Below are 24,456 nucleotides of genomic sequence, written 5' to 3'. Positions count from 1 at the left end.
GCATGGTGCCATCTAGCGATTATTCTGAATTAAACCGTATCAGATGTGATAGCTACATGAAACTTACAAATAAATTAATAAATATTATTCCTACAAGACAACAGAAATATCATGGTTTTTGTTCATACGTGATATTTACAGCAGTCATTCTTATATTTAATCTGACACCATATACCCCATGTATCTTTTTTATATCAAAACCTTTTTTAATCAATAGGCTATATAGATAATTTGCATAATTAAAAAATGATACGTAGGCCTAATGATAAATTATGCGTCTTCGCAATATTAAACCAGATAATGGACAATGGATGCTCGTTTAATTATTATGAAGGCTTACTAAATAAACATGTTATGTTTAATTGCAACTGCAAAGTATGCCTATATTAAACACCTGCATATTCCTCATGTAGGCCTAGTTTTTCTAGCTTTTTTTCCACCCAACTCAATAACAATCTGTAAGCAAGACTTGAATTTCATTCGACTCGAATTTTATAATGTCATTTGAATTCAGTTCAGATCGCTTCTGCGTGTGAACGTACGTTTGTAAGGGAATGTTGGGAGTTTCACCTTCATCCATACAAAAATGATCTGTAGTTCTTCAATGTTCCATTGATATATATTTGAAGGCACAGATGCAGCTGGACATGCGCGGATGTGCGAAACATGGCGGCTTCGACCCAATAGAAAGTAAAGCACCACAGCAGCACTGTCCGACACGGTGAGCAAACATAAGTGGTGCATTTTTTTTTTTTTTCATATTTATTATAGAGAATCAGTTGTGCTGCAGTGTATTCTGCATCTAATGCGATTGTTAAATAGCACTGTGGTCACACTGATGCGGAAGCTGAATGCATGTTTACATATCAGATGATGTTCTGTGTGCGTGTGCTGTTATTCCCAGAACTAAAAGAGCTTGCTGCCTCTCTCTAATTAGCGAACTGCTGTTTAATGCATGCGGGAAACTATTTACAGTGCATCTGAGAGTACGTCGGATATATATGTTATGTAGCCTATTACATACATACGTTTGCTTAATAAAGCAATAATTGTAGGTATTCAGCACTGCCGTTATGATAGTAGCATCTGTCCCACCAATGATAGAAGGGCAATTCACTGTTTATGTGACACCCATTGTTTCAATTTTGTCTCAGAAAAAAATATCAAAATAATTTTTCTTTTCAACATGCTTAATATAATAGAATATTTAATTCAATTAAAGGTCATTTTCAATGCATCATTATTTTAGTATAATTAAGATAATATAGTTTTTATTAATAATTTTGAATACGTTTTTATTTTTATATTTTCCATTTTAATTTTTGTTAAAGTTGTAGTATTTTTTTTTAGCCTATATATGTCTATGTAATTTTTTTTTATTGTTACATTTGAGTTATTTTAGATCATCAAGTTAAACTAAATTAAAATGACAAATGTTTTATTTCAGTTAATGCTTATTTTTATTTAGGAAAATGTTTTTTTTTTTTTTTTTTTTTTTTTTTAATGGTTTTAGTTTTATAGTTAACTAATCGTCCCCTTGGAATTATTAGATTCTATCTGACATTTTTGTCAAAATCGAGTTATTCACATATTCTTATTCTGTGACAACTTATTTATATTATGTGATAGATTTTTTAATGTTCTGTACATTTTGGGACTTTTTATTTAAATAAACAACAAAGTTGTATATATACAGTCGAATGGAATGCAAAAAATTTGAAGCTCAAAATCTCAAAACTATTTGGAATGGAGATAGAACCTTATAATTCCAAGGGGACGTAATGTGTATAAACAACACAGGAAAACAGCATGAAAATTAATAAATAAAAACATTTATATTAATCCTGTAACAATACAGAACAATATACACATTATTCTGTATAACAATGCTTTTACATAATAATCTATTATTAAAAAGGTTTTGCATTCATTATTTTAATGCATTTTTATATGCCAGCACTAGCCAATGAAACCAGAACTTCACCAGCACTATCCAATGAAAACATCACATCAATGATTGAGATCAATTACATCTGCAACTCTTCACATTCTCTTTATCTGTGAATTCATAATATCTATTTTCACCCCCTTTCTACTTTAAAGCAGCCGTATGAAAAGAGCAAGCTTCCTGTCTGGGGTTGGGGGGGTGCAAGGACCTTGAAAAGACAGACAGGCAGAGAGAGACCACAAAACGTCATCATCTGTTAATGGGAGGTGTCGGAATCCTTTTCATGTACTACTGCAGACTCCCACAAATGCACATTGGCTAATGACTGTTTTACGGCAGTTTGGAATCTTTATGACAACTCTCTGAATGGGATTCGCAGCTTAAGACAGAAGAATGAGGAGGAGAAGAGGAGGGGGAGAGCGAGAGGTTGTCTGCTATCTGGACACAAGTGAGTAGTCTCAGAGCAGAAACACTGGTGTGACATTGAAAGGATTCTATCTCTTTTTCCCAGCAAAAATTTATTTATTTATTATTTTTTTTGCTGAATTCTTGGTTTTAGCATCATTTGGAGCCTTTGCTGAAAACTTTGGCAGGATAAGCAAGTAAGAAATAAAGTAGAAATGCATGTTTTTTTATTCCACGTCTCTTGAAAAAAACTCTTTAAAGAACCTTGTATAGTTCCAATATGCCAAAATCGCCTTTATATTTTGAGTTATTTTAAATTTTTAAACATTTTATTGCAATATATTAACATATCTAACATATCTAAATGCAATGGGGGAAAAAGTCTTTTCAAATTTATTAATAATATTGGATTATATTTTACGAGAAAATACTGAGAGGCTTTGATCAGTGAGTGCAGGGTCCCTCAGAAGCCGCAGTAACTTATTATGATGTCAAATAGAAGAAAACCTCTTCTTAGTTGAGTGCTTTGATTCTCTGAAGGTATCTGTGATTTAGTGATAATCCTTTTTTTTTGTCTTGGACAGTAAAATGTCGGTGGAATAAATTGCACTTGGATGCCAGTCAGGAGTATAAAGTGTAATCCGTGTCTTCCGTAATGCTGTAATATGGTTTCCAGCATGGGTTCATGAACTCATGGTCCAAAACTGATCTCTATTTGTGATAAAAGAGACACAGAGGCTGTTACTGACAAATAACAGGATCTTAAACGGATTTGAAGATAGGTTTATATAGATTTTTATTAACCTGTAAAAAAACAAATACATGTACTGTGTACTTTATCTCATACTTTATCTAAGACATTTCACTCCCCTGCTCATTCCTCAGAGCCGTTCCGCTGGGAAACGTATTTGAGAGAGACTTCATCCTGTCCTGCTTCCCCCAGCTGTTTCAGACAGGTAAGAGCTCTTCTGTCTTTAATGATGCTTAATTTCTGCCTAAAAAAAAAAGGGTCATACTTGATTAGTTGCTTTAATTTGTTATTAACCGATATATTTGTAATTCCTTAACTCCTTACAAGATTAATAAGTACAGATAAAATAGAATGAAATTAATGCAACTGTTGTAAGTGCTGTTTTTATTGATACATTTATTCGTTTATAATAATACTATTTTAAAGTTATATAATTACATTACTTTTCAAAAGTTTATGGTCAGTTTTTTTTCCAAGAAATTACTACTACTTTATTCAGCAAGGATGCATTACATTAATCAAAAGTCACAGTAACAATTTTACATTGTTACAAAAGATGTCAATTTCAAATAAATGCTGCTCTCTTGAACTTTATATTCATCAAAGAATCTTGAAAAAAAAAAAAATCATGGCTTCCACAAAATATTAATATAATTTTTTTTCAACATTGATAATATAATAACCAATTTTTCTTGAGCACCAGGTCAACATGTTAGAATGATTGATGAAGGATCACATGACATCGACCCCAAAATATGTGGAAATGTAATTTTTTTTGTCTTGTAATGTAATTATCACACTATTTGATTAACATTTCATGTTTTTATTCATTCCCTTTTTGTTTTTTTCCCTCTCTGTCCAGTCCAGAGTCCCTCCCAGTAATGATTTTAAAGTGGGAATGAAAGTGGAGGCTTGTGACCCGAGGAATTCCTCCTCAATGTGTATCGCCATGGTGATGTGGTTAATGAGTGTGTGTCTGCGGCTCAGACTGGATGGCAGTGACTGCACCAATGACTTCTGGCGACTGGTGGACTCCTCTGACATTCAACCTATCAGCACGTGTGAGAAGAGTGGAGACATGCTGCAGCCACCACTGGGTAAAGTAGTTTTTTTTTTTTTTAAACAAAATTAATCAAATATACTGCAATGAAGATTTCAAACAAAGTCCAGTTTAGATCTAAATTAGGTGGTTATGGCATCAAAATTTTGTCATTTTCAAGTGATTTGCAAAGATCCCACAAAGCTAAATTGATTAAAATATGTTTGTTTCCCTTTCATAAAGCATAATAATTATTTTAAAGGGAAATTTGGCCCTTGGCTGTATGTATTTATAGAAATATACTTATTTTTTATTTTTGTTCATTATACATTTTCTGTTTAATTCCCATTTCCCATAATTAGGGTTCAGAATGAATGCCTCTTCATGGCCCGTGTTCCTATTAAAAATATTAAATGGGGCAGAGATGGCTCCAGCTTCAGCCTTTAAAAAGGTAATTGCTTTAATTTGCAAACCATGTTAACAAGCTTTTCATAGATCCATGAATAAAGCTTTTAAATAAATGGAAAGTGGTGGGTTTGTTGCAAAACATAAATTCAGACAAGAATAAATAAAATAATAATAATAATAATAATAAATAATAATATATATATATATATATATATATATATATATATATATATATATATATATATATATATATATATATATATATATTCAAATGTTTAGATTTTTAGCATACATTACCAGTCAAAAGTTTGGAATAAGTAAGATTAAAAAAATAAATAAAAGTGTTTTTGAATGAAGTCTCTTATGCTTACCAAGACTGCATTCATTTAATCAAAAACACAGTAAAACCGTAATATTGTGAAATATCAGTACTATTTCAAATGACTGTAATAATTATTTTCTGTTATAAAATAATTAAAAAAATAATTTATTACATTATTTATGTAATATATTGTTATTTATTTATTCTTGAACATGGACAGTCTGTTTTCTGTGAATGCCTCAGGAGCCACCCAAACATACTCAGAACTTCTATAAACCTGGTATGAAATTGGAAGAGGTGGACTGAAAGAATCCCTACCTCACCTACCATCGGAGAGGTGAGAGGGGACAATATATTCATCATGTTTGATGGCTGGAGAGGAGCGTTCGATTACTGGTGTCAGTATGATTCCAGGTACATCTTCCCCGTGGGCTTGAGTCAACTGACCAACCACAGTCTGCAACCTGTCGGCAACTGCTGTGAGTACAGTCTGTGACCACTAGGGGTCCCTACAGTTTTGTGTTTGGGAGGTGGAGTGACGTGATCGATTGAGAATTTTTTTATTGTATAGCTTCCATTAAATTTGACTTTTTTCATCAGTTTCACACTTAGTAAAAAATAAGGCGATTTGTAGTGTTTATTACTATATGTCAAATATAGGAGAATGTTTTTAAAGATATTTTAAATTAATGTATCTATCTTCTTTTGAAATGTGAGCAACAAGCGGACACTGCAGACACCTAATTCTTCTTGGCAGCAACATTTACTTAACATGCACACTTTGCAGGACGACACATATCATTGCCTGATGTGCTGTAAATCTGGGATGTGATGTTTATAGCTGTCTGTTGGTGCTGTTCAAATGTTTCACTCCAGTTTGTGTGGCTCTGGCAGAATAACTGATGTGAAGTGAATGAAAACGGAGTTCTTGATGAATGGGGATAGTTAAGTGTGTCCTATCAGTTCTTCCTCCTCTGAATACTTTCAAGGCTTGTTTACTGCTCTCTTCCTGCTTTTACCAGAATGGACATGACCAGACAGAAAGGATATTGGATGTTAGGAGATGTTTCCCATTTATCCTAGTCAGATACCACAGCCTTTTTTTTTTTTACAAATTAACAAATCATTCTGGGATTTATTTATTTTTACCAAGGCTTTTTTCCACTTCTTGTTCAAAAGCTTGTTTCACATACATCTTGATGCACTGAATTGCGAAATTTTGTGAGATGGCTGGTGGTTTTTGAAAATATACTAAGTTTGATTGAGCATAGCATATAGCATTCTAATGTTTGCTTGTCTGAAAGGCATTTTGGAATATTTCTCCATGAAATTATAAGTGGAAATAAATAAGTGTCCAAAAAAATAAATCAATAAATAATTGTGTCTTTCATACTCAGGAAATAAGAAGGATTCAATTTTCTCCCAGCCATCAGATTTGGCTTTTCATTTGTAATCGTTGTAAATTATTTACAGACAGATCACAATTCACTGCCACAGTTTTACTGAAAACACTTGGATCAATCCATAACTCAGCAGTAGTTTATAGTCTGAATGGTTTAAAATAGTTTTATTTAATAAAAGACTCTGTTGTGCTTTCAAATTGCTCATCTTTGACTGGATTTTTTACTCCAAAAACAGCAGACATTTTTCCTTTCATGAAAACAACAGTCATTAATGCTTTTTCATGACTTAATGCAATTATTTTGTGTACTAAATTTAGTAAGGCCAAATTTTATATATAAATATGAAAAAGCAAAATGGTATTTTAGTGAGCTTTGAATGTAGGCAAGAGAGCAGGAACTGTGCATTTACCCTTTCCTTTGTGTGTGATGTGTCTTCATTTGCCTTGCATAGTAGTTTTAACTGATCATTAGTGAGTATCACCTTTCTAATGTGCGCTGAAAAAGAAAATGTGTCTGTGGGCGCAGAACACATTGTGTATGTGCACATGTGCATTTATTAATATTGTAGCAAAGAACAACAGTAATAGAGCTTAGGACAATGGATGCAAGACAAAGGATGAACATGTGTTTCAGATCTTTTACAGTCAGTTACAGATAAATTAGACTTTTTAAAAAAAAAATCAAATATGGTTTCAAATTTTTCCTGTAATCTGGGGAGATGACGGAATATCTGGAGTTGTGCTGGTTTGTGTTGAAATATGTCTTCTGAGAGTTTGTTTTGATTCAGGACATTAAATTATGTTTCTCGTGTACTATTACGAAAGAGCTCAAAGATTCAGCCTCTAGTAATTCTGCATACAGTAGGAAGCACATTTGTAACAGTGCTTCAGAGAAAATTCAAGCAAAATTGTCTGTCACAAATCTTTTTTTTCCCCTACCTATCTCAGATGGTAATTTGATTCAGTAATGAGGTAAAAATATTTTCCCTCTGAGTTAGGCTTTTTGATTTTCTTTGGATTCAATTATTAATTTAAAAAGCAACAATTAGCCTCCCTACTAATGTGTAGATAATAAGAATCAGATTTTTTTCCCATTCCCAACATACCTTCAATTATTTCCTAATAAAAATTAAAATAAAATGCTGTACTTTAGAGTCCAACAGTAATTCATTTTGTGGTATGCTTTGCCTAAATGATTTTCTTCATGTGCCATTTAAATTTAGAGCTGTTTATTAGCACTAGTTATGCTTTTTAGTTATGCGTTCACCTCTGCTCCTGCTCTCACACCTAAAGTGAGAACAACAGGGCCAGTTTTCTTAATAAGTGTTGGTACGTTCACACATCTCACACACTAAGGTGGCTTAATGCATTTAATATAAATGTGTGAGACAAGCAGACAAATGCAATTTGGCTGTAGCCTGTCTTGTGTATTTGTAATAATCTTTGCTATACATTTGCATCAATTCTTGGGAAATTTCAAAGACTTGAGGTTTGTTTGGCTTTAGCAGGGAATTCTGAATGAGGTTTGGGATTATAAACTGGTACCCGACTGAGGTGTGGGTACAAGACTACTATATCCACCGGGTGTGTAAGAAAGCACACAAATACCTCCAGCAGGAGCGTCATTCACGTCTCTGGACCCGTTTGCTTCAAACCAGGTGCTCTGAATCTGATCTCCATTAGCCTTTTACCCCCTTCTGCCCTAAAAGCCTGGGAGGAGCTTTGAAATGGCAGGAGATGATTATGGGGTGTTGAATGTAAAATATGAAAGAGTGCCAGAGTTAACAACAAAACTACCCTGTTTTGCTGATCTATCTAAATAATATTAAAAAAAAAAATTGTGCACTGTTGTTCAATGCTTTTAAATGTCTTGTTTTTTATACATGTATGCATGTTTTATATAATAATAATAATAATAATAATAATAATGTGTTATTCATTTTTTATATTTAGATTTTCAAGATTATGTCAAAATTCTAATGTAACATTCATAAATAATAATTATTTATTCTTAATATTAATAATAAAAAATGTTATTATTATTCATAACTAATTGTATTTTTTATGAATGATGCATTAAAATGTAGGGACTAAATCTAAATCTTAATGATAATACTAATTTATTAATTTATGGGTTATTAATTTCAGAATTATTATTATTTGTGAATGTTACATAAACATGTAGACTAAAATCTTAAAGAGAAATGTTATTTTTATTTAATAAGATACCGATAAGTTCTTTTGTAGTTAAATAAAATATTTTATTGTGTTTCAATAGGTAATCACATTGTATATTTAGCGCCTTATAGTTAAGGACTGTCAATCTGGCTGATAACATGAATACGACCCCCAATCTCCCTCCTTTTCCTCCTCCCCCGCCTCCTCCTCTCCTCGCCCCGCCTCCTTATAAATCAAATATTGACCGATCAGGGCTCCAGCGCTCCACCGGCACGGGCTTTGTCATGCGCTTCTGCTACCGCTACCGTTCAAACCGGGCGCGAAAGTGAGCGCGAGCTCCGGTTGTTCTATTGCTTTAAAACAGACATTCTACTGCAAGAGAGAGATTTACACCGGATTCGTTGGTGCACATCGCGGATATAGTTGAAAGTTGGCGTTTTGGTGAGTTCCTCTGGCGGATTTCCGAGGTTTTTGTCTCTGATGTCAGTTGCTTTGTTTTAGTGCCTTGTGCATTTAGGTCACATGAGTTTAATTTGAGTGTATTTTTTGTAAAGGTTTTCATTCCTGTTGCTTTCATTTCTTCTTGATGTAGTGGATTAACACTCCACTATTATTTCTCTATTTGTGAAAAAAAAAAAACATTCATTAAGCTGAAAGACTGTGGCAAGCCATTTTAATATTTATTCTTTTAAATAAACTAGTATCTGTCTTTACTATTTTTATTTATTTATTTATTTTTTATTACAAGTAATGCAATAGTGACTAGGTTTTTTTAAAAAATTCAATAGTAATTGTTCAATGGATCCTAGTACTTATTCCAGTAGTAATTGTTGAATATCTGTTTAATAGTAATTCATATTTATTCTTTGCATGCTAGAACACACTACTTTAAAGGTTTTGTGTGTGTGTGTGTGTGTGTGTGTGTGTGCAGGTACTAGTCAGCATGGCTAGCATGGTTCAGTTAAATCTTTCTGAATTGATACCAGCAACAATTGGAATACATAATAGTCAGAGGTGAATGGTTAATATCGGAACCACAGATCACCATTGAATTTAACAGGGAAAAAAGGAAATGTGTTACAGTAATGAAGGAATAGTTGCTTTTCTCTATACCAGCAACAGAATACCTATTAGGCTGCGTTTATGTTGCAAGTCCTAATACACAGATCCAATCTTTTGACCATATCTGATTTTTTTGGCCCACTTTTTTACATTCACTTTAGACACAACTGAATTCCGAAGTGAAAAAAGTAGTGCTGTAAGATTATATTTATTTGAATGAATTAACGAGAGAAAGAGAGAGGGAGAATGCACGAGTCTTACCTATATATAAAGTTCCCACCTTGATAAAATGTGAGTGCAAAATCGGATCTTGTGTGGGTTTTTGTGTAATTTTTTTGTGCCAGTGTAAACGCAGCCCTGATACTAAGCATCTATTTAACTGTTACTAATACACTGCATATTAAGATGCTAGTCACTCTTGGAATACTTATTAGTAATCAAAAATATGATACTAGTAACATAAAAATATATAATATTAAATGTTAATTGGCTTGCCACAAAAAGGTCGCTGTGATTTTGCCAAGACATGTTCCTGGATCAACATCTTTTGATGATCCTGGATCAACATTGTCCAAAAAAATAGACTTAACCCAATCCCTACCCCTAAACCTAACCCACCCATAATGTATTTCTAAAAACAGTGTGAAATGATAGCTGATTAACAAGGATGTAGAAGCACCTAATCCTGATTTTAAGCCTAAAACAGATATTTCCTGAAAAGTTATATCTCAATTCTGACTGGTTGATTGAGATAAATTAGATTTTTATATATGGTCAGCTGTTTACCATTGTCAGTCATAAAGTGATGTATTAATTTTACTAAAAGATTTGTCCAATTGTGTTTCATGCCATGCTGAATTCACTTCTGAAATTTGTTTTAGCAAGCAAATAAATATGCATCAGGTAGAGTAATTCAATAATTAATAAGTTTTAAGTTATTTCCAGCTGAATGGAAAAATCCTGCTGACTAGTAAAAGTAAAAGCTCAGATGATTATTTTTGTACAGAAACCACAAAAATATTTGAAAGCTTTTGTTGAACTACTGTAGCTGTTTTGACTTCGGTTCTTTAACAAATTGCATTTTTTCATTAAATTGCCTGGGGCTCAGGGAACCCTATATCCCATTTTACCACACACACACGCATATGCATGGACACGGACACACACTCTTTTTCGGCATCACTCCCTGCACAACATGTGGTTCTAGTTCCTGCTGAGTTGAAGCTGCAGTCAGCCGTAGACAGATTGCCCTTGCGTTCGGGTCTTGAGTGGGACGAAATGTAAATATTGTGGAACAGATGGAGTAATTAGACTGGTCTTGCCTGGACACCTTCGTTTCACATCGGTTGCAACCTCTCCCGTGACCAGACGCCCCCCAGGTCCTGCACTGAGCTAAAGGTTGTGTGTCTGTGCACTGGGAGTCAACCCAGGGGTCACTGGGTCACTGGTTTGCAATTCAGCCAGTGAGAAGCTGGTTAGAAATATGCTTCACCTTTACACAAAGACCAATTAGGGTGGATAAAGTTTGCTTGTACATTGTCCGTGACAGAGCTTCTGAAAATCTTTGCTTCTGTTTTGCATGCCCATTATGCATATATGGGCTTAATAAGCTTGATTCCTCACGTGCCCGCTTATATTCATAAGATATTTGAATGAGAATTGCCCTCTTTCAAATGAAAGAAAACACTTGTCCATTCCTCACACGTTTTTTTCTCTTCTCCTCATTAAATGTATGCGTCTTGGGCTTAATTTCTCTTCCCATTCCCCTCTCGAGGCCCAGGAGAGCAGCTGCACGTAGGACTCTGTGAAAGCTCCCAGATGTACTTAGCAAAGGCGACTTCTGCCGTCAGCCGCCTTGGAATATGAGAAGTTTATCTGATCTTAGAAATGGCCCATAAAGAGGCAATAATAGGAGAATTTGTTGCCATTGGTCTGCAGAAAGGTGTGCGTGTTGGAGATGTTCACTTCAGTGTTGTTTCAGTTTGTGCTATTTTACACCTTCATTGATGGATTTGTTGATGCTGAACTGCAGATATTTGATATTATGAGTTTTCAAGGAGAGGAAGGCGCAAAGGTTTTGTGAAATTAAGAGTATTGGGTTTGCAAGGCAGGGTGTGCATATCAGAGATACATTTTTTATTAGCAAACTATATAAATCAAAGCATTCTATAGTCTTTTTGCTTTTTTCTACAGAGCTTTTTCTTGTACATATGCTTGGCAAATCAAATTTTTTAAGAACAGATTTTGTTTTTTCCAATTATATTATTTTGTCATTATTCAGTATATTACAATTCTTTTAACAGTCATGCATTACCAGAAAATGTTTTTAAAGAAAATATGTGCTTTGATGTAGGGTGCTTCAAATGATAACCATACGGTGCTCTTTTAAAATGAGACTATGAAGTAGGTACTGCATTTTGAACCAGCAACAAAATGAATAATACATTAACTTGCCTGCTCAGTAATATTCATAGAAAATTGTCTGTCGCTCTGTGCAGAATAAAATTGATTTAGAAATAAACTGCGGAGATGCAGTTCTAGTTGTGAATTCCTTTCATAGCACTTACATACCTGTCAAATCTCGTCCCGCAGCTTGATAATGCACTCATCTAGGTGGAGAAGGGGGTTAGTCTTTCTTCCTAATGAGGATTACCTGTTGGCCTCAGAAAAGAGGCCTTTGACCAGAGAGCCGTTGGGGGGAGGCCTGCAAAACAAAAGGGTGCTGAAAAGCACATGCCTCCTGTGGGGCACAATGGCCAGCTGAAACTTCGTCTTGAAGAGGATCTCTAGACATCTCAGTTTTTGCGCTGCCCGTTTCTAAAAAGCTGCTTTCAGGGCTGTAATGTGACACTCCTAATATGCAAAATCTAAAATGGCCTCTGAGGAAGAGAATTCAGCAGTATGAAGAGCCTTTAAGTGGTCAGATTCTAAGGGAAAGGATCAAAGTTTGTGGCTTGACTTTGTTTGATCCACTCAATCCAGTCTGCATGAGAATCAATTTGGCTCTGTTTTGAAATTTTTACAATTTATTTTGTATGCAAGTCACATGTTTTCCCTTTTTTTTTTCCAAAATGTTTTTATTATTATCATTGTATTTTTTAGAAATATGAATGCCTGCTTGCTTTCCTATAGTGTGATAGCCAATGAGACCCAGATGGGTGAAATTATTGCAGTAAGATTTAATAATTTCATATTGAATGTCAATATGAATCATCTTATTTAACTTGCGGATATTGCACATGTGGCAATAGGGCTCAATAAAACAATGGTATATAATCATCTTGTAGGTTCTAATACAATGTAGTTACAAGTTGAATGCTACAAGTAATAAATAACCGGTTGATTTAATAGTACGAAACCAGACCTGTGATCAAAATCCTTTGTCTTACAAAAAAATAATTGTGGGCCTGTGGTGCAGTGATGGTATCTTATACTTCTATATATAATTATCATGGTACAATATGATTAGGAAATTTATATACCATGATATTTACATTATACTCAAAAGCACTTTCATGAAACTACCATAATAACACACGTCTAAAGAAATGCAGCAATACCATGGAAGTTTTGTTTGTCATCATGTTGATTGATTTATATAAAACATTTTTTTTACAGTTAAATCAGCTCAATATATTTTAGTTAGCTTAGTATTATTTGTTTTATATGCTTTTGTTATCATCATATAATATTATGATACTTAAAATAACCTTTTAAATTTTTTTCCTTCCCTCAACTTCAGTCACTTTCCAAAAGACTGTTATTCCGGAACTGGGCCAGTCCAGTCAGTTTTGGCGCTCCATGCAGTCCCCGTATCACCTGCCGCACCCCCTGCCCCCTCTGCCAGTGCGCAAGGGGGTACGAGGGAGGAGACCCAAGAGCCAGACCATCGCCATGTTAAAAGCAGCAGCCGAGGCAGCTGCAGCCGGCACGTCACCGAATGGCCAAACGCAGTCCAATGCAGCCAAGAGTCCCATGAGTTCACCACTCACACCCAAACCATATAAAAAGAGAGGACCCAAACCCGGCAGCAAGGTAGAACTGCTTTTTTGGGGTTTAATGGGTCAGTAAATAGGTTTAATTGGTTTGCTCATGTTGTTTCAAAGCTGTATGATTTTGTTTTCTGAAGATAAGAAGATATTTTGATGTTTAGTTTTTATTTTTTGATTGAATCTGATGTCATTGGTAGCCAAGATAATGGGATTTTAATGGTATTAAATTGCCCCAGTAACTAATCAGTATGCAGCTTTTGTTTGATATAGGGTGGGTCGTATGTCATGAGCAATTATCCATATTAAACATTAACCCTTCTACTATAATTTTTCCCCATGAATGGTACATTAAACACGCTGGATTCACTACGTCTCAGACAAGGGTCTGTCGTAATGAAGATAAGGCATTTTTAGTCTTTTTCCATTGATTTGAGAGTCAGAAGGTGGGCAAACAAAAGTGGGGTTGTTTTGTGAGAGTGAATATTGTTGTTTTTTTTATCTCTCACTCTGTCTACCGCCTTTACAGAGGAAACAAAAGGTTCCTCATTCACTTTCAAGCCCCACATTGTCGTCCTCGGTCTCAGATGGGAGACTGTCTAGTCTGCAGACAACAAGAGACTCAGGAGTTGTTTCTACAGGTAGGCTTTTATCTTCCTGCCTTTATTTTCTACTATACATGGGTCATGTACTCCTCAGTATTCTGATGGTTTTGCACTTTTGTACATTTCACCTGACTATCCACCCTCTCCTCTTTTAGTTTGTGTGTATGTGAACAAACATGGAGACCCAGGGCCGCACCTGGACCGTAAACTGTTGTTGCAGCTGCCTGATCATTTCGGGCCAGGTCCCGTGAACACGGTTCTCCAGCATGCGGTCCAAGCCTGCGTGGACTGTGCGTTTCAGCCCAAAGCTCTGTTCAGCTTCCTGCAGTCTCAGTCTGACGGAGGGGAAATCATCAGAGGTCAGTTTGGATCTGCTTTAGGAGTGTGATCTGGGTTTCATTTAAGAGTGGTTCTTTGATTAGAAGAACATTTCTGCCAGGAAGGAAGAATGCTTTTAAATGACAAATGCTTATCATTTAGTGCTGTCAAAATTAATGCGTGAATGCATGCAATTAATTTTTTTCAGTTTAACACGTTACAAAGAGTTAATGCAAATAACGCAGGATCAGATCTTGGGTTGGCCATCCCAATCACAACTGCTGCTCTTTTTTCTTTTCTTGACAAGAATTGCATTTATATAGAAGCAGAATATATTTACGACCACATCAGGGAGGCTTTTCAGACACAAACTCCAGCTTTGCCTCAGCGCCAGGCGCTAGTCAAGCGAACACAGAAAAGGTACAGGTGACGAGGGAGCTTCATTAGAACAACAGTGAACTGCAGTCAGATGAGCTATTATCAGGCAATATTTTAGTAAAAATGATTTTTCCTGTCCTGTCAGCTGTTATACTGTGCTTGCAGCATGTGCTCTTCAATTGCACACATAGCTGTGCGGGCTGTGTATCATTTCATATTAAAGGGCAAAAGAAACTATGAGCATGTTATGTCATCAGTTAAGTCATGAAGTTACCCAAAAGGCAATTAAAGCTACCTTAAATCTGTGCATGCATGCATGCAGGTTTATTGTTATATATGAGTCACATTTAAGAACATGTCTCTGAAATACATTGGTTTTCAAAACTGTCCTGGAGCAGCCCAGCACTGTCTTCCTCATCTAACACATCTGATTCAACTCATCAGCTCACTAGTAGAGACTTTAAGACCTGAAGTGGGTTAGAAAAGGTAGAGTTGTGAGAAAATATGATGCGTGTCAGATCGACGTCATGTTCATATGACATGATGTCATTTATTATAATGGGACATTTATGACATAAAATAATTAAATAAATAAATAAATAAATTTAATAGAGGCATCAGTAGTATTTGTATCAGTGATACTCAGCCTCAGTCATAAAGATGCCATTAAACAAACATTAAAAATTTAAAATCTTGATGTTGTTTCTACATTAATTTGAAGATTAAATGTGAAATTGTTGCAATATAAAAGTAAATCTAAAAACTTTAATGTTAGGTGGGATTAATCACGATGAATTTCAATGTGTAATTAATTAGTAATTTTTTAAAATAGATTGACATCACTAATATTATATATTATTAATACTATTAATATATTCATGTCAATTTATTATATACTTATGCTAAAAGAGAACAAGTAAAATATAATCAGTATATAAATATATAACAAATCATTTTATTATAAATATTTTATTATATATATATGTATACGTGTGTGTATGTTATTTTGAATGCCTCCTGTGGGGCACAATGGCCAGCTGAAACTCCGCCTTGAAGAGGATCCCTAGACAACTCAGTTTTTGCGCTGCCCGTTTCTAAACAGCTGCTTTCAGGGCTGTTTAGAAATAAAATAAAAGTTAATTTATTGCTTAGTTATTTTTGGATTCTCCGAAAACTGAAAAAATGTAATTACTATCACTCACAATATAAAAAAAAATCTATAACGATTATATTACGGAAATCTACTCAAAGGTTGATTGAGGCCACGACGTGATGCATGTTTTAACAAATATGAAACAGTTAAAAGGAAGAATGATCCATAATCTAAAGAATTTTGAGAGCTGAATGGCACATTGCTGTATGACATGAGCTTTGAATTAGTGTAGGTGTATGTTACTTTAAGGCTGTCAACATGTGTGTGCTTAACAATAAAGGGAGAAGTGAGAGCATGGGTGTTTGATTGACCTGAAAAGAGAAAAGGGTGTGTGCGTGTGCACAGCTGATGTCATCAGACTGTGAGTAATAAGGGATGACATCTGTGTGTAACCTGGTTCTGAGAATTTAATTGGGGTGTCCCCATGGGAAGCGTGCATATGTGTATGCCTGTCTATATTTGTGTGTGTGCAGGGGGTGGGGCCCACGCTAGGACTGTGGGGGCCATCTGCTGCAATGCCATGGCCCCTTAATCGGCACCAATTTAGCCAGATCAAACCCCCCGCCTCCTTTTTTTTGGGACTAGTTTTTTATGGTACGAGTCATATACAGTATTAATGAAAAGCATACTAGATTATACATGCAGCCCCTATAGCATGCTTTCGGTGTGATGTTTAAGAATAATACATTTATTTAAATGTTTTAAATTTTGCACAAATTCTACTTTCATGCAGTTCGCTCTGAAGGAGGAATCCACTACGTCAAGCTCCCCACTGCTTCCAGTGCATCGTTTGTTCTGCGCTTTCTAGAAACTCTGTGTCACCACCTGCATTGTGAGAACCTGTTCAGCAGCCAGCCTTTCAGTCCTCTCACTACCAACACACACACGCTGTACGAAAAGAGCAAATCAGGTGTGCATCTCAAAACCCCCATTTAAAGTCCAGATACTATGTGAATTCAACAGTGTTCTATGGGTTTTGATGTATGACCAGCAGTTTTAAGATGAATATGTTTGTTTTGTTGTTGTTTGAATTGAAATTTTGTCTAAATAATTGCAGTATGATATATTTATATATATTTTCTTACACAACCACACAGCCCAAACTTGTGTGATTTCAGAAGTAAATCCAGAATTTATTTATATCTGCTCTTTTCTTCTGTTGCAGTGAAAGAGGAGACGTTAGATGCCTTGTCTGTAGCACGAGGTACGAGACGGTTCAACAGAGATTCCACTACCTACACCGCTGCCCTGTCACCAAAACTACAGAGAACTGAAGCTTTGCCCTCAGACGGTACGACCCGTTCAGCTGTTCTGAGGGTTTTTGCTTGTTAGTGTCCGAGAGTGAATGATATCGATTGAGTGTTTATGCCACAATAAATGCAGCATATCCAAGCCAGTTCTGATGGGTTGAACTGAGAGTGAATGGAGGATAGGGTTGTCTTTAGGTTGAGTTGGACACCACACTTCATGCTCTCATTAAGTGCACATAATAAAACTCTCAATAATGCAGACAGCCTCCTAATTAAGTCGTCTACATTGTAACTAATTAAGTGTCTGATTTTTATTAGGGTGTGAATGACCTGCCAGTTTGGGTTATTTTTCTACTGCTGTTATAATTTAACAGACATAAGTGTTGCGTGTTCAGCTCTCATTGAATGTCTTGTAGATCAAGCTCATAAAAAAAGAAAAAAAGTTGTCTTGCAGCATTATAAAACTGATTTGTGTTTTGGAAGACAGTTATAAACTCTGAGACATGTTACTACTTGTTCTATCAGATTTATATTGATTCAGTGCACAGGAATCCTCTCCTGCATTTATTTTTGTGGGGATTTATGTGTTAGTTTAACACTGTAGGTGTGTATACTTGTAGTCTCTAGCATGTAACTAAAACCTAGCTATCCTTTATTATTGCTATTTTATACAATTTAAAGTCAGCAGAACTATGAAATAGCACAGATGGGAGTATAGGATTTATGTAGTGACCAAAAATGTTTAAATATCTTATATTTTAGCTTTTTGAAAGCAGTGACAAGTAGCCACAGCTTCATAGGTGCATCCTGGGATGCTGTTTAAACCGTACATTCATCCATTCAATGATGCATAGAAAATCATTTAGGTGCAATTTATATTTGTCAAAACTATGTATTAAATTGATCAAAAGTGACAGCGGCAAGGCTTTTACATTGTTACAAAAGATTTGTATTTCTAATTGTTTTAGGTTGATTTTATGTTTGTGAGGAATGTGTTTTAAATTGATTTTAGGTTTCCACATAAATACTGTTTTCAACATTTATAATAATACAATAATAATTTACATTATGCATTTAGCAGACCCTTTTATCCAAAATGACTTACAGTGCATTCAGTCTACACATTTTTTTACCAGTATGTGTGTTCCCTGGGAACTGAACCCACAACCTAAGTCGTGCTGCTAATAATCCAGGTGCTCTACCACTGAGCCACAGGAACTAGTGAAATGGTTACTTGAACATCAAATCAGCACATAGTATGATTTCTGAAGGATCTCGTCTTGTCTTTACATTGTTACAAAAGATTTGTATTTCTAATTTTGGTAAAATAAAGGTCTTGGTGAGCATACGGAACATATTTATATGTATAATATTATTTCAAACCATATATTAACAAATAAGATTTCCATGACCTTAAGTATGAACTAAAACATTTCACTTCATACTACTTCTGTGACAGAAACCATCGCGCATGCTGAAAATGGTGCCACCACAAACCAGCAGTTCTCAGTAGAGTCAATAGACTCAGCCTCCAATTCCGTTGCCCCCCGACCCCCAGCAATACGGAGTTCATCTGAGTATCACACCCCGACCGAAAACAGCCCGCACTACCCCTCTCACCCCCCACCCCTCCGCAGACTCTCCTCCAACCCCTCTGAGCTGGGACCTCCACGCACACACAGACGAGTGGAAGGTAGGCTATGTAAGAACGCTTTGTTTAGTCACCTTTACACACAGTATCAATAACATGTAAGACTGCTTGTAGATGACCAGACTTAAATCAGCACTCTTAATAATTGTGTTCATTCATAATAAAACAATCAGATCAAAAACTGCTTAAAGGTATACTCCACCCCAAAATGAAACTTTTGTCATTAATCACTTACCCCCATGTCGTTCCAAACCTGTAAAAGCTCCGTTTGTCTTCGGAACACAATTTAAGATATTTTGGATGAAAACCGGGAGGCCTGTGACTGTCCCATAGACTGCTAAGTAAATAGCAGTGTCAAGGTCCATAAAAGGTATGAAAGTCGTCATCAGAATACTTCATCTGCTATCAGATGTGCAATCTGGGTTATATGAAGTGACGGGAACACTTTTTGTAAGCGTAGAAAACAAAAATAACAACTTTATTCAATAATTCCTTTGTCAACAGTCTCCTCTGTGTCTCTACATATCACCGTATGCTGTGTATGCTCTTCTGTATCAGCCGTGCCACAAGGATGCACTGTTTTTACATGTATTTAGCTTTGATTTGAAATAAAACAGCTTGACACTGCTATTTACTTGGCAGTCTATGGGACAGTCTCAAGGCTCCCGGTTTTCATCCAAAATATATTAAATTGTGTTTTGAAGACGAACGACGCTTTTACGGGTGGGGGTACGTGATTAATGACAAAAGTTTCATTTTGGGGTGGAGTAACAGTGCACAGTTATAAATGTCAATAACACATAACGATAGGGTTTTATTTGTTACCATTAGTTATTAGTTAATATGAACTGACTGAGCATTAAACATTCTTACAGCATTAATGTTAGTTACAAATATGATTGTTCATAGTTTGTACTTGAACACTAATAGATACATCTTTTGATTTTAAAAATGTATTAGTAAATATAGAAATTAACATTAAGATTTTAAATGCTGTAGAAATATTGTTGGTTCTCGTTAGTTCATGTTAACTAATGTAGTTAACTAAAGTGAAGAAATGAAACCTTATTGTACAGTGTTACTGAAATGTCATGAAGCTTTGAATTACTGTTGTAATTGTATTGTTTTTTGATTATTTATTAATGGTAAAGTTATAAAGTTGAATAGACGTTATTTTATTTTTAATGGACCTAGTGCAGATTTATAAGTAACACTTTGTAATAACTAATTTATTGAATCATTTAAAGTCAGTGAGCTTTTAGTGTCTGGGCTTGTTGGCATTCTGCTTGTGTTTGAGCCCTGAAAGCAAAATAGTTTTATTGTTCAACTCCCTCAGAATGCTTTCAGTCTAGTAGCTTGGCTTATGTGCTCAGTGCTGCTCTTCAGAGACTTAGATCTATTTCTATCGTGGGATAAACACCCGTATCAGTTCTGCACAGAGTGCCTGTGTGAGGACCAGATGTATTTTCTCTAATCAAATGTCAAGTGGCACAATAGGCTTTGATATGGATTAAAGCCTGCTGGCAGCTCAGGGGGGCATATTTATTTAAGTAGCATCTCGGAGTGGGAGTGATGTTTGGGGTTCAGTTTGATTTTTCCATTGTAAAGAGACTGAAACCTGGATTTTCAAGGAGTGACTGATCCTAGATATTAGTTAGCAGAATATTACAATCTAAAATTGCTCTTTAAAGCATTAAAATAAGTAAATTAAAAGTTACTAAATTAAAAATGACAATAAATAATAAAGAAAATGACTATTTTAACTGGTATAAGAAACACACATTAAGAGCTTAATTAGTACTGTACAAGCATATATTTTATTTACCTATTACAATAGTCCCTTTACAGTTAATGCTGTCATAAAAATAGACCTTTTTAAATCGATGCATCGTTAACTTTTATGGCGATGCACCGGTGCGAACATATATTTAATATAGAAAGCGTTTTTGATTTGAATTTTCTGAAAAAGTCCTAACTTTCTACATTAGGAAGAATAAATATTGCCCACCACAGTATATCTTAATTTTATTTCAGTATTTTTTTATAGCATTAGTATATTAAATTATATTAAATCTTAATTAAAAAAAGTTTTTTCCCCTTGTTTTGTCTGGGAAAAAAATCCTTTTTATGTAGTCTAATCAAATTATGAGTGAAAAAAGTGACCTGGTCATTCTGTTATTTTTTGCGTAAAGAAAATGTATGTGCTGTGCACAGTATACATACTTAGACAGACACTCCAGAATGCTGCTTTGAACAGAGCCATGCATTTTGTCATGATTATGTATTGCTGTGCCCCCTAGTGGCAATTATTATTATCCAAGTTCATCTGAATTAATAAGACGTTTTGTAGTTACCAAATTTAGTTACCAAACAACTGCACTCAGTTTTTATTTTCTATTAATGATATCTTATCTTAATTTGTGTTGTGTTCTAGCTGCTAGCTCAACCACTGGGCCTGATCATCAAACAGCAGAGAAGGATCTGACCAAAACGTCTAGTAAGAGTCCATCATCCTGGAGTATAGAGGAAGTGATGCAATTTGTGCGCAATGCTGATCCACAAGCATTGGGCCCACACGCAGAGCTCTTCAGGAAACATGTGAGATACGATTTTCTGGATTTCTCATGTTTTGCAGGTTTTTTTTTTTTTGTAGGTTTTCAGAACAGGATTTTAGATATTAGATATTAAGTAGATATTAGAATGGATTGATTGCTTTTTTTTCCACAGGAGATTGATGGCAAGGCCTTGATGCTTTTACGGAGTGACATGATCATGAAGTACATGGGGCTGAAGCTGGGTCCTGCTCTTAAACTTTGCCATCACATTGAGAGACTCAAACAGACAAAATAGTAGCTGGATTCTTCTGAGCAAAAACGGAGGATCCACCAGAGGGCAACAGGAGAAATCAGGTTCACTCGATTTCAGTCGACATCACAAACTTCACTCAATCTAAATGGATATTTATTACTCATTACAAAGATGGTTAAAGGTCCAACATGCTGACCTACTTCATCTGTACTCATTCCTACTTTTTTAAACAGTGGGGAAAAACTGACCAGCCAAATGTTTTTTGTTTTTGTGGAAAAAACAAATGCAAAAATTACCATCACCAGATTGACTTTTCAAAACTACCTAACTTTGCATGGACATTGTGTACAACTATTGTGTACAAGAATGTTCACTGGCTCTCATCTAGAAACAAATTCAGTGTAAAACTGCAGTTACAGACCTCAGTACCTCAGCGATACAATGCTCTGCATTTACAGACAATGGTAGAGAAAGCTGAATCCCAAAGGATTTGATTGTGTTATGTATTATTTCTGGTACCGTCTACATGCACAGACAGCTTGAAAAACATTCACTTCCACTGTATTTTCCTCTCCATTTAAGTCTGATAAAGATTCATTTGAAATACACTTTGGACATTGACTATGAAGGGTTTTGGTGCCGGTTAATCATATTTCACCATTTGCATAGTGTTTAATTAATAAGTTATTTTCAGTCTTATCTTTTCCTGTGACATTGGAATGGAAATACACAATCGTATTTCAAAATGTCCTGCTGTTTCATAAAGTAACTGAGCAAAAAATAAAAATGTTTTTTAAGTGATGTACATGTAAACCAAAAAATGGTTTTGTTATGGTCTACAAAAGGCACCAATTTTAAAAGCACAAACTTTTAGTTCAGACTGTTAGTGAAAACGCCATTACTATTGATGTTTAACTCAAGATAATCACTCAGGACACTTGTACAATATGTTTTCATTTATACATATTTTGTAAAAAGTCATAATGTCTTTTCCCTCTTAAAACTGCCTATATTAATGACCACACCAGCACTTCAGGTGACACCCATGAAGTGGACATAATGTCACATGGTCCTGAAATTCAGGTTTATCTGCATGGTGAAAGATGATGTACGGAGTAATCCCAGATATGTTTGTGTGAGTGTGTGTATCATGCAAATGTGTATTTAGTTCAGTATTCTGTCCTTCAGTGCAGTTTTATTATTATCTAATAAGTAGAAACTGTTGCTTTTTTTTAGCGCATTGTGTCTGTTTATATCATTGATAATGGATTTTGTGTCTTGGTGCATGGGGCATTTTTGTTATGATACAAATTTATATACATACATTTTTAGCTCCTTTTAGATACACTGTATTTACCCTGCTCTTATACTCAGGTTGGAATATTTTGTATTTACTTATTTGAATGCTTTTCTACCATAAATCATTTCATTCATAAAGTTGTCATTTTCACCATATTTTCAGTGGAAAGGTATTACCTCATTAAATATGGTTTGCATAAAGAACTTGACCATTTCATTTGGGTTTAGATTTGACATTTTTATAGTATATATTTTACTTATATATATCAAGTGATTTTTCCCTTAATTTTATTTATATCATATATTATTAATAAATAATATCATTAATGTTATTGCATATGATTTCCTTGTACTGGTAGCTTTCATATTTCAGTTAAACTTTGAGAATCTTTTAATAATTTATATTATGATGAAATATTAATATGCCTTGGTTGCCTTGCCAGGAAAAAAACAAATCAGCATCTGCAATCACAAAAACTAATTAATCATAGATAAATTTAAACTATTTTCAGGGCAGAAAATAAGCCAGATGTTGTTTCTTTTAAGGAGGAGTGTCTCCATACGGGTTTTGGGACCCGTCCCTTTTGAGTCTTCTAGAGCTGCCTTGTACCACAGTATCCTGGCTACTGTCTGGTTTCATTGGTGAGTTTATCATGTAGTCCCAAGAGAAACCTCTTCGTTTGTCTAAAGGGGCAGGAACGGTCTCTGTGGGCGACACAATGACTTTGACTGTTTGAGTTGGGCACAAAATCTTTCCATTGTAGTCCAAATACTTTGAACGTGTGATGATGTTTCCATTTTCTTCATGTATTGTCCATGTGTTTCCCTAAACTCTGAGGGATTTGGACAGGCATTGGGAAGGGTATGGGTAAAGGCACTGGTAATGGAAGCAAAAATGTATAAGGGACTAACAAGGTTGCTGGTGGGATCAGTGACAAAATACAGCACAAAATAATAATAATAATAATAATAATAATAATAATAATAATAAAGACAAACAAAGTCCATCCCTCCAATTGGGATGTCAACATCTGTCAGTATTTCTCTTTTGAAAATAACTAATGAAAATAAGTCACAAATGTATTAGAGTTTTTAGTTTGTACATTCTTTACATTTCTTTTGGACCTGAGTAAGAGAACTGGAAACATGGACTTATTTAATTATCCCCTTTACAGTATAATTCATAACAATGTTAATGTAGTATTATTAATATAAGACTATAACTTTATTTATCCCACAGGGCAAACTGTTAATAATGAGAGGAATAAGCTGAACTATTGTTGTAATCAACTGTCATCCGTATGTATTAATTTAAAAAAAAATTATAATAATTCCTAGGATTTTGCATGTGACCTGAGAAAATCAGGTCTATTATTTTGGTATTCTGCGCACACATACAAACATTCAAGTAGACACCAACTTGTTGTGAACCCTGCCCCATGACTTTTAATAATAAAATAGCTTAGATACTGAATTGCTACATCATATTC

At 34.9% G+C, this 24,456-nt stretch overlaps 1 pseudogene; it reads left to right on the top strand.

Annotated features, from left to right (window-relative positions):
- The first annotated feature begins 639 nt into the window (after positions 1–639).
- On the top strand, positions 640–23,140 carry LOC109096003 (annotated as a pseudogene).
- Positions 23,141–24,456: the final 1,316 nt, after the last annotated feature.

The sequence above is a fragment of the Cyprinus carpio genome, chromosome A11 (genome assembly GCF_018340385.1).
Source record: "Cyprinus carpio isolate SPL01 chromosome A11, ASM1834038v1, whole genome shotgun sequence".
In the NCBI taxonomy this organism is placed as follows: domain Eukaryota; kingdom Metazoa; phylum Chordata; class Actinopteri; order Cypriniformes; family Cyprinidae; genus Cyprinus; species Cyprinus carpio.
This window is presented reverse-complemented; position numbering and strand designations above follow the sequence as displayed.